The sequence below is a fragment of the Antedon bifida genome, chromosome 4 (genome assembly GCF_963402885.1).
Source record: "Antedon bifida chromosome 4, ecAntBifi1.1, whole genome shotgun sequence".
Taxonomy (NCBI): domain Eukaryota; kingdom Metazoa; phylum Echinodermata; class Crinoidea; order Comatulida; family Antedonidae; genus Antedon; species Antedon bifida.
In genome coordinates, this window is record NC_136229.1 from 29,114,547 (window position 1) to 29,130,089 (window position 15,543).

Here is a 15,543-nt window from a genome sequence, read left to right on the forward strand (position 1 = left end):
GTTCCTTCCTCAAAATGAATTATAACAAGAAATAGTAATATGAATGAAATGATAATTTGTACATTCATTATCAGCCCAGTGCCAACTCTGGTAATATTCCCTATGATATTTGGAAAATAAGTATGCGCCAACAAAGGAAATATTCAATTATGTATACGTCCAAAACATCCTTTTTACTATATCATCCTCAATTGGTAAAAATATTTCATAAATGCCTAATAAGATAATTTTATTTGGAACCAATAATTCTGTCACATTTCCTCCTTGTATGTGTGTTTGACAGCTTAAATGTTAAGTATGCTCGTCAACAGGGTATATTAGGCCTACTCGATGATATAGAGAGCACCTTAGCTCCCATGGGACTTATATTGTACCAACAGATACCCGGAGTCGAGACTCCACTAAAAAACTTTTCGATGGGTGTATGTTATTGTTTTCGAGAAATCTTCAAAAAACAGTAAAACTTTTTCAATTGGGTGTTCTATGAAGGCCAAACTTAATATTATTCCGTTCTATGAGAAGCCAACATTTTTTACATGAATTCCTATCTACAATTCAACATATTAAGTTACAAACATGAAGGTCAACTTTAATTATGAAGAACTGTAAGATATTCAAATATACGATGTAAGTAAAATTACGCGATTAAGATTGTTACATTTTTAGACGTGATGACGTTATTAAATGAAAATGGTGGTAACCATGAGAAAGATAACTGTTTGAGCAAGAACATATTAGTATTTAAGAAATTTTTTTTTAAAAACCCTTTGAATGAGAAATGTATTTTGAAAGAATCATATATTTAACTGGTCATTCCAACTTTCATAATGATATCATAAGGCCATGTGGATTTAAAGATAAGCATTGGACATTCATAAGACAAGCATGGACTTAACCGAGTTTTATTTCAGCCACATGTATCTAATTTTACTGCCAAAGTTAATTTTTATTACTAAAATATAAATTCATTTTTTCTCCCATATCGTAATTTTTATTTTGTCTAGACTTCAAAGTCATGATCATCATCCACATCCCACACAAATCAATACGTGTGATCGACTATCATCACGATTTCGGGGAAGATAACACACCACCACGCAACGTCTACGTTTAACAGGTGTGTGAACATGAGTGGTTCCTCGGTGATGTAGCAAGAAGGAAATATATATTATAAATATAATATGTTTCACCAAATTGTGAAAGAGTGTTTCTCCTGCGGCAATATTTGTCAAGTGTTACAAAATTTGGTAATACAGCCTCCCATGTATTCATTTAGGTTATCTGATACATTTGCTTTTATGTTTTTACACCTTTTAAACTAATTTCTAGTATATTTCTTGTAATCTTGTTCTTATAGGCCTACCTTTTCTTGTATATTGAATCGGCTTTTAGGACCAGATCATGAATGAATAAATGGAAAATTAGGTTAAGGGTTAGGTTAGCGATCATGAAACTCATGAGATTTTACATGACATTTATCAAATTGTGTAACAGTACAGAGCAAAAATGTTTTTTTTTTCTCAGAGTATTCTTTGTTTAGTAAACTTCGTAAGCAGGCGGAAAGATGGATGTGTGAGAAAATATATAAATAAAAGGCTGATGTTAAACTGAAGTGGTTGAGTAAAAGAAATCGTTTATTGATCAAACCATTTCTTTTTATCTAGGTTAGGTTATTTTGAAATACATATCAAGAAACCAAAAAAACAAATTTCAAGATGATTGTGTGTGTGTGCAATTGGCTCGCACAAATCAGACACTTGTAGTAAAAAGGAAGATTCAGACCTCGTCTGGCCGACACGCCTACCATTAAAATCAATCCATTGCAATTTCAATAATTTATAAAGGATAGTAAACATGAACACACAGTGCCTGTTAACAGGATAATCTACATAATTTCATATTCCCTGACAGATGCATTTATTTTTACTTATGAATTAGTAGGCCTACTATTTGAATTGAAATTTTAAAAATGAAAGTGTTACAGTAGTGATGAGTATAGTGTAACAATATTAAACTAATGAAAACATTTGATTAGATTTTGGAAACTAAATTTCTTAAATTTAGATTGTCTTTGTTCGTTCGTCAATTGGGATTTTCTTATTCTCATTGTTCTTCTGAATTTAACAAAAAAAAAGAAAAAAAAGTACCGGTTATTTAACAGATTATTAGTGTTTAAAAAAATGTATAGGCCTATTATATCGTTTTATTTTCCGAAATGTCTCATGGACTTTTAATGTAGAGAATAGAAATGGGAAGAAACCACAAAAGGACACACAAACTGTCTAGCAGGTTTTAAAAAAAAAAAAATCTTTTCTGTGAGATTTTTGAAATGCGTATTTACTATTTCTGCAAAAGTTATATATTAACAATGATGATATAAAGTGTTAATTGCATGCACTATTTATAGTGATCTAACAGTAACCCTAGAGCACATTATTATATTATATCATTGAATCAAGTTTCAGCTACTTTTCAGCTAATGATCTGATGCGATTAATAGATGATGTGGACGTTCATATATTTTCATTAACTATAACATGTACTGTATTATACTTTTAAACATCATGGCGCGCATGCGCGATGAACCACAATCGTCACAGCATGTCATGTTCTGGGTGATCTACATGTTGATTATAAAAGTAGAATATAACTTTAATGATGATAATAAAACAAAGGTACTAAGTACGTGTTAGGCAATTTGCCAATCTTGATTTGCTTCGTATACATCCAGTCTGCATTCCCCAATTCGGTTCTTCAGCTCAAATCCATGAAACTTTATACCAATTCGTGTTTCCAGATATCAATTCTACACTATACAAAGTTAACCAAGTTTATGCATTGTGTAATAATTATAGTGTCGTAGTTTGACAAAATGTTTTTTTGGAAATCGTGTAAAGTTCGACAGAGTACACCTCATGAATCGAATTACGGAACTTGAACGGAAACAAAAACTAGCGCGCCGATCCTGATTACGTTTGATATACGACGATGAATAATTTCAAACTGAACTGTATTGTTCAACCATGAAGGAATTCGTTTCCTTCATTGCTCAACATGCACATGGACCATGTTAAGCACACAATCGAAGAAATAAAGTTTCATCCGGAAGGTTTTGCACTTTAATCCACAGCTTTCATTCGAAACAAAATAATAGACATGGTTGGAATGAAACCAATAATTTCAGGAAATCTAACATATCCTTCCAGCGTTTAGCAAGTGATAATAACTATTCGGTCTACTGGGTAGATAACCGAAAAAGCGTCAGGATAATTCCAAATAATTATGGAAAAGCAATGGTGTAAAAACATTTAATATCTTTGTTGGCCAAAGATGCATCGATGTAATTCAAATTACGGTCAGATTTAAGACCATTCTAGAGGTCACCACACTCACACAGTTTCTGGATATTAGGTAGCAACATTTGTTCATTTCGTATTCTACGTCCCCCTACATCCCCACAGGTGGTCCCCTGGTATATCTATGAACGTGAGTGCGTTTAACGTATCCCCGTTCCCTGTCCTTGCCTGCATTTTCAATGGAGCAGGCCTAAAATTGGAGTGACACCACTATCGCACGGTGGCAGTAAATGTGAATGAGGGAGGCAGTTTACATGTGTTTGTGGCATATGTGTGTCTGTGGTTGAGGGAAGGGGAAATTGAACCATTCGTGGTCAATGAAAATAATGACTTTGAAAATACTGTGTGATGCTTTCTTAATAGAGGTAGACAAAAAAGATCGTGACATGTGCCATTTCCGCTTCTTTTGCCTTGTGAATCATCACAAATTCTACCCACAAAACCAATAATCTTATGGGACTGAATCTAATAAAAGTGACATTCACATTTGTGTGTGGTTAGGCTATTTTGAGCGACAATTATAATGTAATAGCATGGATTTATAAACTAATAAAACGTTCTTGTTTATACCTTCATAGTAACAATTTTTAAATATTATTTTAAAAAAAAGGAATTTTTGTGAACATTTCTTAACTCCAAAACAAACTCAATTCAAGTAATAAGGAAAGGAACACCCATGGAAATCATGGAATTGTATTTAAAAATACAATTATCGTTCAAGGATAAAATAACAATTGTATACCTATCAATTATGGTTTAAATAAAAGATTATTATTACATTATAATTTTGCAATAACAACAGCATCCGGTGATTATTGGATAATCTGTAATTATTTATCATATCAATGTTAATTACTTCCTGGAATCAAGGCATTTACAGATACAAATTGCATTTTAGTGTCAAAGTTTGCTAAGCAAGATAAATCTTGTTAAGAATATATAAAAGTGACAATTAGTCCAGATCCCTATGTCAAAAAAAGTGCCTTCGTGTGCAGATCATGGGGAAAGTGTAAACATTGTGTTTTATGAATATTTGAATCATGCTGGTTATAAAAACCCATGTTGTCAAATTTCTAAAATTCATCTTTGACCTCTGACCTCAATTTGAATGTTTTGACCCATTGAAAACAAAATGGTCATATCTTTGCAACGCTTAGATTAAATGAAATAATTTTAATGTCAAATTATTTAGGAGATGCATATTAATATTCGTTCTAATGGAAAAGTTTGTCCAAAAATGGCTGGAAGTATGATTTTTGGCATTTTTGACCTTTGACCTACATATCATATAACTCCGTAACTAACAGTTGGACAAACTTTAAATAGGGCTCAAATTAATCTGAAGGTATATGTTTCTATTCAGTCTAATAAGAACTTTTTCAAGAAAATAACCCAAAATATATTTATTGACCTTTGACCTGTATTGGTACTATACATTCCTATAATCTCGAAAACTATTGGCCGTAAAAGGTTTTTTTTTGTTAAATTGTTCGAAAAATTTACATTTATATGTTGTATATAACAACATTTTATAGAAATGTAAAAGAATTCTATTTATGAACACTAACTTTGTAATTTATTAACATCACTAGCTTTTGTTATAATATTAAAATGTGTTATATATACTGATTTTAAGCACTTCACATGAATTTATCAGAATTATGTGTATTTAATATAAAGTTTTATTTTTTTGATATAAAGAAAATTTAATTATCTATCAAATAAGACCATTTTCAAATTATTATGGCTAAAACTTAATTAAATACAGGCAAAAAAGTGTATTTTTACTTGTATGAACAGCGCCCTCAATCTTCATTTTTTCCCCAAAAATGCCACATTTTTATGTGGTTTCTATAACTTAACAGGGTATAACTTTGTTTTAAAGATTTTTTACAGTAACCAGTAATTTACATACCACATTTATAACATACTAGGTCAGTTTCTGAGAAAAAAATTGAGAAAAATATTCCAATAGCTTGATATTTTTGTTGAGGTTATTATGATACACACCAAAAAATATTTTAATTTTGAGCTAAAAGTCCATATTTTTGGTTTAATAAAAGCTATCTAGCAGATCTTAATACACAAAATTCATATTTTATTGGATAGATATTATGATTATCTTTCCAATAAAATATGCTGTTTGTGTAAGAATGTCTGTACAAGATTGTTTGTACTGGACCAAAAAGATGGATTTTTAGCACAAAATCAAAATCTTTTTTAGCGTGCACCATGTAATAACCTCAAGAAAAATATCAAGCTATAAAAATATTTTTTTCATTTTATCTCAGAAACTTACTTAGTATATGGTAGAAGGGGTATGTAAGTTACACGTCACTGACAACAAATCTTTTAAAAAGTTACAACCAGCTAAGTTTATGAAACCACATAAAAATGTGGCATTTTGAAGGACAATATGAAGATTGAGGGCGCTGTTCATACAAGTAAAATTACACTTTTTTGCCTGTATTTAATTAAGTTTTAGCCATAATAATTTGAAAATGGTCTTATTTGATAGATAATTAAATTTTCTTTATATCAAAAAAATAAAACTTTATATTAAATACACATAATTCTGATAAATTCATGTGAAGTGCTTAAAATCAGTATATATAACACATTTTAATATTATAACAAAAGCTAGTGATGTTAATAAATTACAAAGTTAGTGATCATAAATAGAATTCTTTTACATTTCTATAAAATGTTGTTATATACAACATATAAATATAAATTTTTCGAACAATTTAACAAAAAAAAACCTTTTACGGCCAATAGTTTTTGAGATTTTAGGAATGTGTAGTACCAGTACAGGTCAAAGGTCAATAAAAATATCTTGGGTCATTTTCTTGAAAAAGTTCTTATTAGACTGAATAGAAACATATACCTTCAGATTAATTTGAGCCCTATTTAAAGTTTGTCCAACTGTTAGTTACGGAGTTATATGATATGTAGGTCAAAGGTCAAAAATGCCGAAAATCATACTTCCAGCCATTTTTGGACAAACTTTTCTATTAGAACGAATATTAATATGCATCTCCCAAATAATTTGACACTAAAATTATTTCATTTAATCTAAGCGTTGCAAAGATATGACCATTTTGTTTTCAATGGGTCAAAACATTCAAATTGAGGTCAGAGGTCAAAGATGAATTTTAGAAATTTGACAACATGGGTTTTTATAACCAGCATGATTCAAATATTCATAAAACACAATGTTTACACTTTCCCCATGATCTGCACACGAAAATACATAGGGATCTGGACTAAATCTTAATATTGTCATTTTGCTTAATTCGATTCCTGTTCAAGAAATATTTATGGGAAATCCCCTAATTGGAAGGGTACTCAATCGTATCTTGTTATCACATGATCATCATCTTGCTTTCTTATTATCAAATCATATCAAGCAAAGAAAAAATAAAACTATAAAACGTATCTCTCCACGCCGGAGTCACCGTCAGATGACTCGCGGCGGCTGCGTCTCACAAGGTTAAGTTATCACAATTATCATGTCATAGTCATAAATAACAGTTAAACAGTAGTAACAGTTAAATAATAGTTTTATCTTCGAAAAATTTCATTTAGCTTCTAAGTTTATAAATAGATAGAGATCGAAACGTTCGCGAAAGTACTCGTTTTTACACTACAAAATGTTGTCATTTATTATTGTTATATTATTATATCTATAATTGTAAAATAATAATAGTTGTATACAGCTAAAATTCACATTCATATCTATTCGTGTTTACAACACTTTATAATACACTATGGCATAATAATAGGAATTCGTTATCATTTTAAATGAATAAGCTATAGCAAGTGTAAATAAACATAGCTATAAATAAATGATGAAAACAAAATGATTCAGTCATTTTGAAACTTCACGCTTATTTTTATAACCAACACTATATAACATGAGCAGTTGATAATTCAAAAGATAAAATGTATAATTCGATTAAGTTACGGTACCTCCTCATCAGTGATCAAAATGTGTTGAATATTATTTACAAATGATGCTTCCCAGTGGAAATCAGGCTTTTATTGCAACAGATTGTCTTGCTATACTAAATTCATCGATACTTTAATGTGAATTGCATACAGCACCATATTGTTTTTCTTAGCTATAACATATTCATTATGTTTCGTATACCTTGCTTCCTAAAGGTCACTATCTGGTTAACGTACTGTCGGTTGATAATCTGGAACAGGTAGGCCTACTATTGGAAAATAACAAAAGGGAGGTTTGAGATGAGTTGTTGAAAGTTGCATCTCAAAAAGAGACGCATATCATACCTTAACACATCTGTGAAATGCCTTATTATTTAAAAATAGCAAAAGTTACCAAACCTCTGTTTGGAGAAGTGTGCGCATGCGTCGGACACTGTTATGCAAACTTACATTTTGTAAATCTGCAGTTCCATTTAGTTCAGAATCTTGTGCTAACTAATCTTCTACAGTTGTTTGCAGTTACCAACCCTACACTCTAGCACGTTTTGGAAAACCGTTCTTACCAAACTCGAAGTTTCCAAACACACACAAAAACTAACCAACTTTAGTTTACAAACACTGATCAAAGTTTCCTATAACTAATCGTCTGCAGTTTCTGTAGTTTACCAACCGGTCTACACTATAGAAAGTTTTGGAAAGCTTCTTGCCAAACTCGTGCTCGAGTTTCTAAACACAGAAAAAACTAGCCAACTTTAGTCTGCAAACATGAACAAACTCGGAGTTTACAAACACTGATTTGATAAAAGTTTCATATAACTAGTCGTCTACAGTTTTCTGTAGTTTACCAAACGGTCTACACTAGAAAGTTTATTTTTTTTTTTATTTTATGTCTTTAGGCAATGTGGCCAAGGATTATCAATAGTGAATTAATCACTGTCCTATCAGATAGGTGGTAATCCCCCTGATACAAGGTCTATTTTGTGAACCAGTTCACCGGGGTAACCCCCTACTCTTTTCGAATAATGAACTGGGTTCTTTAAAGTGCACACATGTTATAACTGTGTACACTGGACCTACGGTTTATAGTCCTTATCCGAGAAGACTTGTTCCACCACCAGAATCGAGTCGGCCTCGAACCCTTGCCGATGTTTTTGGCTCTTTAGGTACGGTCAACGGCGCCCCTGCCTAACCTTTCTTGCCAAACTCGTGCTCGAGTTTCTAAACACACACAAACTAGCCAACTTTCGTTTGCAAACATGAGCAAACTCGGAGTTTGTAAACACAGATTTGATGAAAGTTTCCTATAACTAGTCGTCTGCAGTTTTCTGTAGTTTACCAAACGGTCTATATTCTAGCAAGTTTTAGAAAACCTGTCTTGCCAAACTCGTGCACACGTTTCTAAACCACACAAATAACTAACTTTAGTTTTCAAACACACATTTGATAAAGTTTCATATAACTAGTCGTCTAAAGTTTAGGAAAACTTTTCTTGTCAAACTCAAGGTATGATCGAGTTTCTAAATTTACAGATTCGAAGACACAAACAAATTGATAAAGTTTCCTATTGCAGACGGTATAATCGGTGTATTTGTCATTTTAATGATTCTGCTTATTAGTATGTAGACCTATTTTATTTCAAATATATCTCATCTTTCTTAAAATTATTTATTTATCGTTAAACCAGTTCTCAGTGCTGCATGACAATATGTGTCCATCATAAAAAAATTCGGTAATAACAAGGAAATACCATGCATCACATATTTATCATTATTTGGTGTCTGTATCATGTAAGGCTAGGTTAAGGGTTAAGTTAGTCTATGATAATATACTGTACAGTGCAGAACGCATGTGTTGCTGTATCATGGTATTTTCCTATGATACTACTTACAGTAGGTCTACAGACTAGTTCAAACCGTCATATATTCAATTTTTCCAACACACAAACATAAAACTGCTGTAATTATTAGTATTTCCATAAAACTGCTGCCGTAGTCAGATTTACAGTTCCGTGTACGTGTACATGAATGATAACAGTATTTACCACATCCAGAGGAAAAATACCCGATTGCAACCACCGTCTATTTAGAGAATTCCTGTGTAGGCCTATGTGCAAAATAGTATTATTGCGATAATAATTTCTAGTTAGGCCCTATTAATTCGAAAACCTGACAGTAACGTCAATTTAGAGAATGTGTATGAGATTTTTTTTTTGGGGAAATAATAATTTTTTTTGGCCCTCCCCATTTCTGTTTACATAAAACTGTATTGTACTTGTTTAGATTATATTTTGGTTCGCTAGTCGATCCTAAAACAACCTGCAGTCCTGGATTATGTTTGTTTAGTTGGAAACAGTATAATCAAATTTAACAGTTCATATTTGCTTATTTCAATGCATGTGTTAATCGATTTTACTTAAATTAATTTTTATTCATATTTAAGCTGACCATGTCTTTAGGGCTTTGGTGCCAACATACGTACGCCACGCTAAGCGCTCTTAACAGTCCATGCGTCCGCTTCACGCCGTCGCAGGGGAATAACGATTCGTTTATAATTCCTTAGATTTATTTTAAGCACATATAGCAATTGTATATAAATTGTTTAACGTTGAAATTAAAGACTTTTTCATTAGGGCTAATATATGTGTGACGTCAACAGTTTAAATTAACAGCCAAACATATTATTGCGTCATGTGGGTAGGGCCTACATGGTATAAAAAGCCCTAGATTATTGAATACCTGTTACTATTTAACATCACAGATTTAGGCATTAGGATCTATAAGAACAGTCAACAGTGAGAATAACGGGCCTTCTCAGATCTGTATTAACGGATTATACCAAAAAAAAAAAAAGGAAGAAGAAGAAAAGACAGACAATTAATTTACCAACGAGAAAACATGAGGCTGAGCCTATACCGCTACTATAGCACAACCTACTGTAACCTAGGCCTAATACGAACAACAGTAGGACTACATTTAGTGTACATTGGTTTTCTTTATCTTAATTAACCCAGAACGACAAGAAATTGTTTAGTCAATGTATATTTAAAGTAATAATGCATTATTTTTACAAAATGTCGAAAATTGCAATGTACATTATTTATATCATCATAACTTAAATTTTTGTAAAAAATATGATTCATAAGGATAATTGTGAAAATTAACTTCGCTTCAGGGAGCTAGTTAATGTTTGACGTATAAATAGTGAATACTCCCTTGAAAAAATACCTCGAGAAGAACATGCAAATTCTACGTGTTTTCAATAGTCTGATTTGGAGAGACCACCTGGTCAATAAATCGTATTCAATCACTAAAGTAATTGGTAAGATGTAGCCTCCTAGTCTGGCTAACAGGTAATTTGGGAGTTTTGATATTTTTAAAAAACCATCATAAAGTTATATTTCGACCTTATTTTCGTTCATTTTTCCTTTTTGGGGTAAATTGTTATACAATTCTTAAAACGGAATTAATGTTTATATTGGAACATCATGAGCGAATGTTGCAAACCTGTTAATGTACAGTAGGCATGCCTAAATTGTGTGTATTATTACTTCTTGTATCTTAATCGGTTGGAAATTAAATTTTAATTGCGTTTTCCATATACTCTCATCATCAATTTAAAAAAAGAAGAAATATGTAGTTAGTAGCTACAGATAAATTAATTTTATCCGAAATATCCTGTTGAGCTGTTGCTTTGTATATATGGAAATGTGAAGCCTGACTATTTGAGGTAAAAGTTCCTTTTTTGACAGGCACTCTTCAAAATAAAGTGTAGAATATATTACTTAACGATGACACAGCAGTTGATAATAAAATTGTGATTGATGGCATAGAATGAAAGTTATTTTAATGACAGTGTTTGCAGTAACTGATTATACGTCTGCCTTCGAATTGAATGAAATGACCGTTGACCATACAGTCACTTTAATCACGTGTTAACACAATATTAATACATTTAGTAACAAATGGTTATAACATTGTACAACCTTAAACCTAAAAGTGAATTTTCAGGCCAGAACAATCCATAACATATTCGACAAGTCCTGAATGGTACAACAGTACCTTATACTTGCCCCAAATCTTTATATTATTGTCTTTTTTATGTTAGTATAAGTTCCTTTGATTTGTGTACGTACATTTTCAGCTCAAGTATACGTTATCCTACGACACGCTATGTCTGCCAAAATGTATATTTTACCAATATTTCTTCCAAATTTAAACGTGATAGGTACCGTTCAGTATCTCTCTGATATTTCCCGATAAAACATATTAAAGCTACGTTCCCACTGAGCCCGGAATACAGCCCGGATACGGTCCAACTACGTAACGTTGTGAACGAAATCCGGAATGAGTTAATGTGAACGGAGTACACACACCCATTTTTCACGATCATTCGGGGTCAGTGTGAACGTAGATTATGAATTGTTGAATTGATGGCGTGTTTTTATATTTTTACCTTTGACTTGCTGATTAAGCACCTTTCTTTTGGTGTTTATTGGTGTTTCTATTTATATCATTGTTTGTTACATAAGCATTTAGATGTGAGGATATGAGATGTTTCTAGACCAAGATATCCCGTCAACAAGACTAGAGACCCTTATTTATTAATATGATTTGTAAGTTTTATTATAATTGTGGTTTGTTTTAAACGAATTAAGACACAATTTTGATATTTATAACACACAAATTTGACAAATGACGTATTTCAGCACCATGCTTCGTCATCGAACCATAGTACGTGGGGGTATCCTTATGAGAATAATGAAAACGCCTAGCATTATCACTATGATTTTTGAAAATTATTATTGTGGTTGAAAAAAAAAGACGGACACCCAGTTATATATAACTCTAAAAAGGAAACGATTATTTAAACCACAAAAAGTTTACAAAATTTAATATTCAAAACAAAAACAACAAAATGCACACACTTTGACACGCAACCTTTAAAGTTACAAAACTTTGACACAAAATAAGATAAAACACGTAATTGCAATCACAAACTCTGACACGCTATCAACGCAACTAACAATTTTTGACACGCAACAAAACACAACCTTTGAAACGTCGAATCAAAAATTCACAACCTTTGACACGCAACAAAACACAAAATTTTAAACTCATTAAAAATTCACAACATTTGACACCAATTAACATACAACCTTTTAACACACAAATTAAACTCACAAATGTTGAAATGCAACAAAACTCACAACCTTCGACACGCAGCAATGTAAAATCTTTGGAACGCATCGAAACTCACAAACGTTGGCACTTAGCAGAACTCACAAACTTTAATTTACTTACTGTATATCAAACACACAACCTTTGACACGGAACAAATTAATTAACGTTGACATGAATCAAAACCTTTAAACTTTGAAGTGCATTAGTTTACAACTCGTAAACTTTGACATGCATCGGTAGTTATCACAACCTTTGACACGCACAACTCACAAACACTGTTATCTTGGCACGGTTTTTTTTCTATTAAAATACTAAAATTGATGATTTAAGATGAAGTTTATACATTATTTAAAAAACTAATACGATAAAAAATAGTTTGTATTTGGGTGGAGTAATCCATGATCAAGTATGCTCGTAGAACCTATAGATAATATTAAAGGATCGATGTTTAGTCTTAAGTGACCGATATTTACTTAGTAGATAAGACATGCTATTTCCATGTACGGGAAATGCAGAGTAGAGCGAGGACGGTGATAGTGCTAATAAGAGTCTACATTTCATTTTAACTAATTATGTTTCACAACATTATTTATTAATATCTAGTGAGCTCATTAAATGTTTTGTAAGTGTGAACTCATGCTTGTTTGTCTCTTACTATGTATGTTCTGTATTTGTGCATACTGTAGACATTGTATTTAAATAAGAATATCGAATGATCATTAAACCTAAGCCCATACGTATTTCGTAGCTCAATTTATCTTTCAAATCATTCATTTCGGCTTGAAAATTAGGCCTAATATCAGACATCGTATTATCGTAAAATTTTGCAACTCATCCTTATAGCTAGATAAATCATGTATGATTCCACCGAACTTTCGAGTTAAAATAACGCTTGTGAGGCATTTGATAAAAAGGCAAACTGCCTTATAATGTCTTGACATGTTTCGAGAAACTATTCTCATCATCATCATTGGTATATAAGTACTCTAGGCGTTTTTTCTGTTCTGATGATGATAATAGATTCTCGAAACATGTAATCCTATATTCCTGATGAAACCTTTTTGTAAAGTATTTTGCTTTCTGCAGAAAAATGTACATTTTATATTCGTTCGTTATCTTCACAACAAAATACGACATTTCAATTTAATTATTATTAATTCACTGTAATATTAAAACTTCAAAACCCTATGTGACGTCACCAATTGAATCACGCGTACAAAAGTCGTTCAGATGTTCATCAACATTTTTATGCGCGCGTGCCATAGTTAAATTCTATATTTAAATAAACGACTTTAAAAATAAAAATGATGATGATCTTGTCACATGAATGATAATCAATGTTCGTATTATCATTAAAAAAATGTTATAGCAAATTGATAGAATAGCCAATACACATGTGCCTATTTATACAATGTAATTAATTAAATTTTAAATCACTTTGATAACGCCAGGTACCGCGGTACACTCGCATACCTTCAAAGTAAATTGTCGTGTGAACTTTCTCTTTTTGGCTGTTAGGGAGAGTCCGACCTTGGGTTTAAAATTAATAAAAGTATTTGACTTCAGACGCCGTCTCTGCCCCTAAGGTTTGTGCAACCAGTTTGAAGCCAAATTGTATACAGTTTAGTCTCACACCGAAGGGCAAAACGATTGTTGTTACATTGATATTGATACATAATAACATGTGGAAATGTAACACTGTTTTTCGCGACAATGTTAAGTTAATTATGTAAATAGAATAGAGGACCTATAGCGATATTTTGCATGCGGGTGCAAATTAGTGCAGAAACATTCATGTACATAGTAATGTAAACAGGTGGTTAATATTTGTACAATTGCATAAACAGAGTAGACATGTCAAACAAAATCATGGAAACAAGTATAGCATGACTCTTTAAGCTGGAAAGCGTAGTTATATAAATTTAAAGGATACATTAATAATATTAGAAGTCATGCATTTGTGATAGTGTTAAGTTTAAAAATAATGTTTGTCGTATACACATGTATATCATATATTTTTTAAATTGTTACTGTACATTCATGTAAAACACAAATCCTTGTTTGTTTCGTAAGTAAGATTATCTTACCGGTTTATGCTGGCAAGACATTTTCTTTTTAAAACCGTTTTTAATTTAATTCCCTTTACCCTCGAAGTGGTATGGTGGAACGATTTATAGGATTTCCAGAGAGAATATTTTGTTTACGAACACATTCGTGTGAAAGGAGCAAAACAAGTAGGCTATAAGTTCAAGTTCGTTAAGTTTAGCACTTTTGCCTGTGGAGTTCAACTATATAATGTTGCCTTTTGGTTAGTAATATGAAGCAAGTAGTCAGAATAGCCAATTGCTGTTCCAACATCGAAAACAAAATGTAATAATTATAGTATGTCTATGGAATTCAAGATTTTTTTCTTTCTAAAGATTTCAATCCTAAATTAAATCAAATAGCTGCATAACTACCTAGTTGAATAGAACTTTAACAACGGATAACATATATCAGTCACAATGTTACATAATAAACAAATCAATTATACTTTATTATACGAATATTGTATATTATATCCTTAACAGTAGAACATTGAAACTATTGGAATAATAGAATGTTGATTTACATGGCTTCTTGGCTGGCTATTAATAGGACATCTTCGGGGCCACAGATAGGGTTGGCAAAACTCCTTGACTAGAATTGTCCCAAGGGACTACTGTATAATACTTATACTCTTGCAAACAAACGATCTATGTAAACAATGTTATCCGAAACAATATCAAATAACAAGAAGTCAACGCGCGCGTACAAAAGCCGTAACATAGTTACGCGTCAAACTGTGTTCCTAATGATATAAACTCATTTACATATCTTATTCTTATCTTATTTCTACAGTAAGCATAATTATATGAATTCCGATAAATTACTTCCAATTAAATACTACGTAAATACACACACTTAGCTAAATCCGCCTGGGTCAATTATGCCTACAAAAATAAACATGCTAATTGATTTGCTGATTGCGACACAAGTTATAGTATTTATCTAATTTTAAATTAATTCTATCCAAT

At 31.7% G+C, this 15,543-nt stretch overlaps 1 protein-coding gene across 1 annotated transcript in view; it reads left to right on the forward strand.

Moving 5' to 3' along the window:
* Positions 1-15,543, forward strand: part of LOC144840230 (autophagy-related protein 9A-like) — a 209,063-nt gene that overhangs the window by 115,777 nt on the left and 77,743 nt on the right. The window lies entirely within an intron of this gene.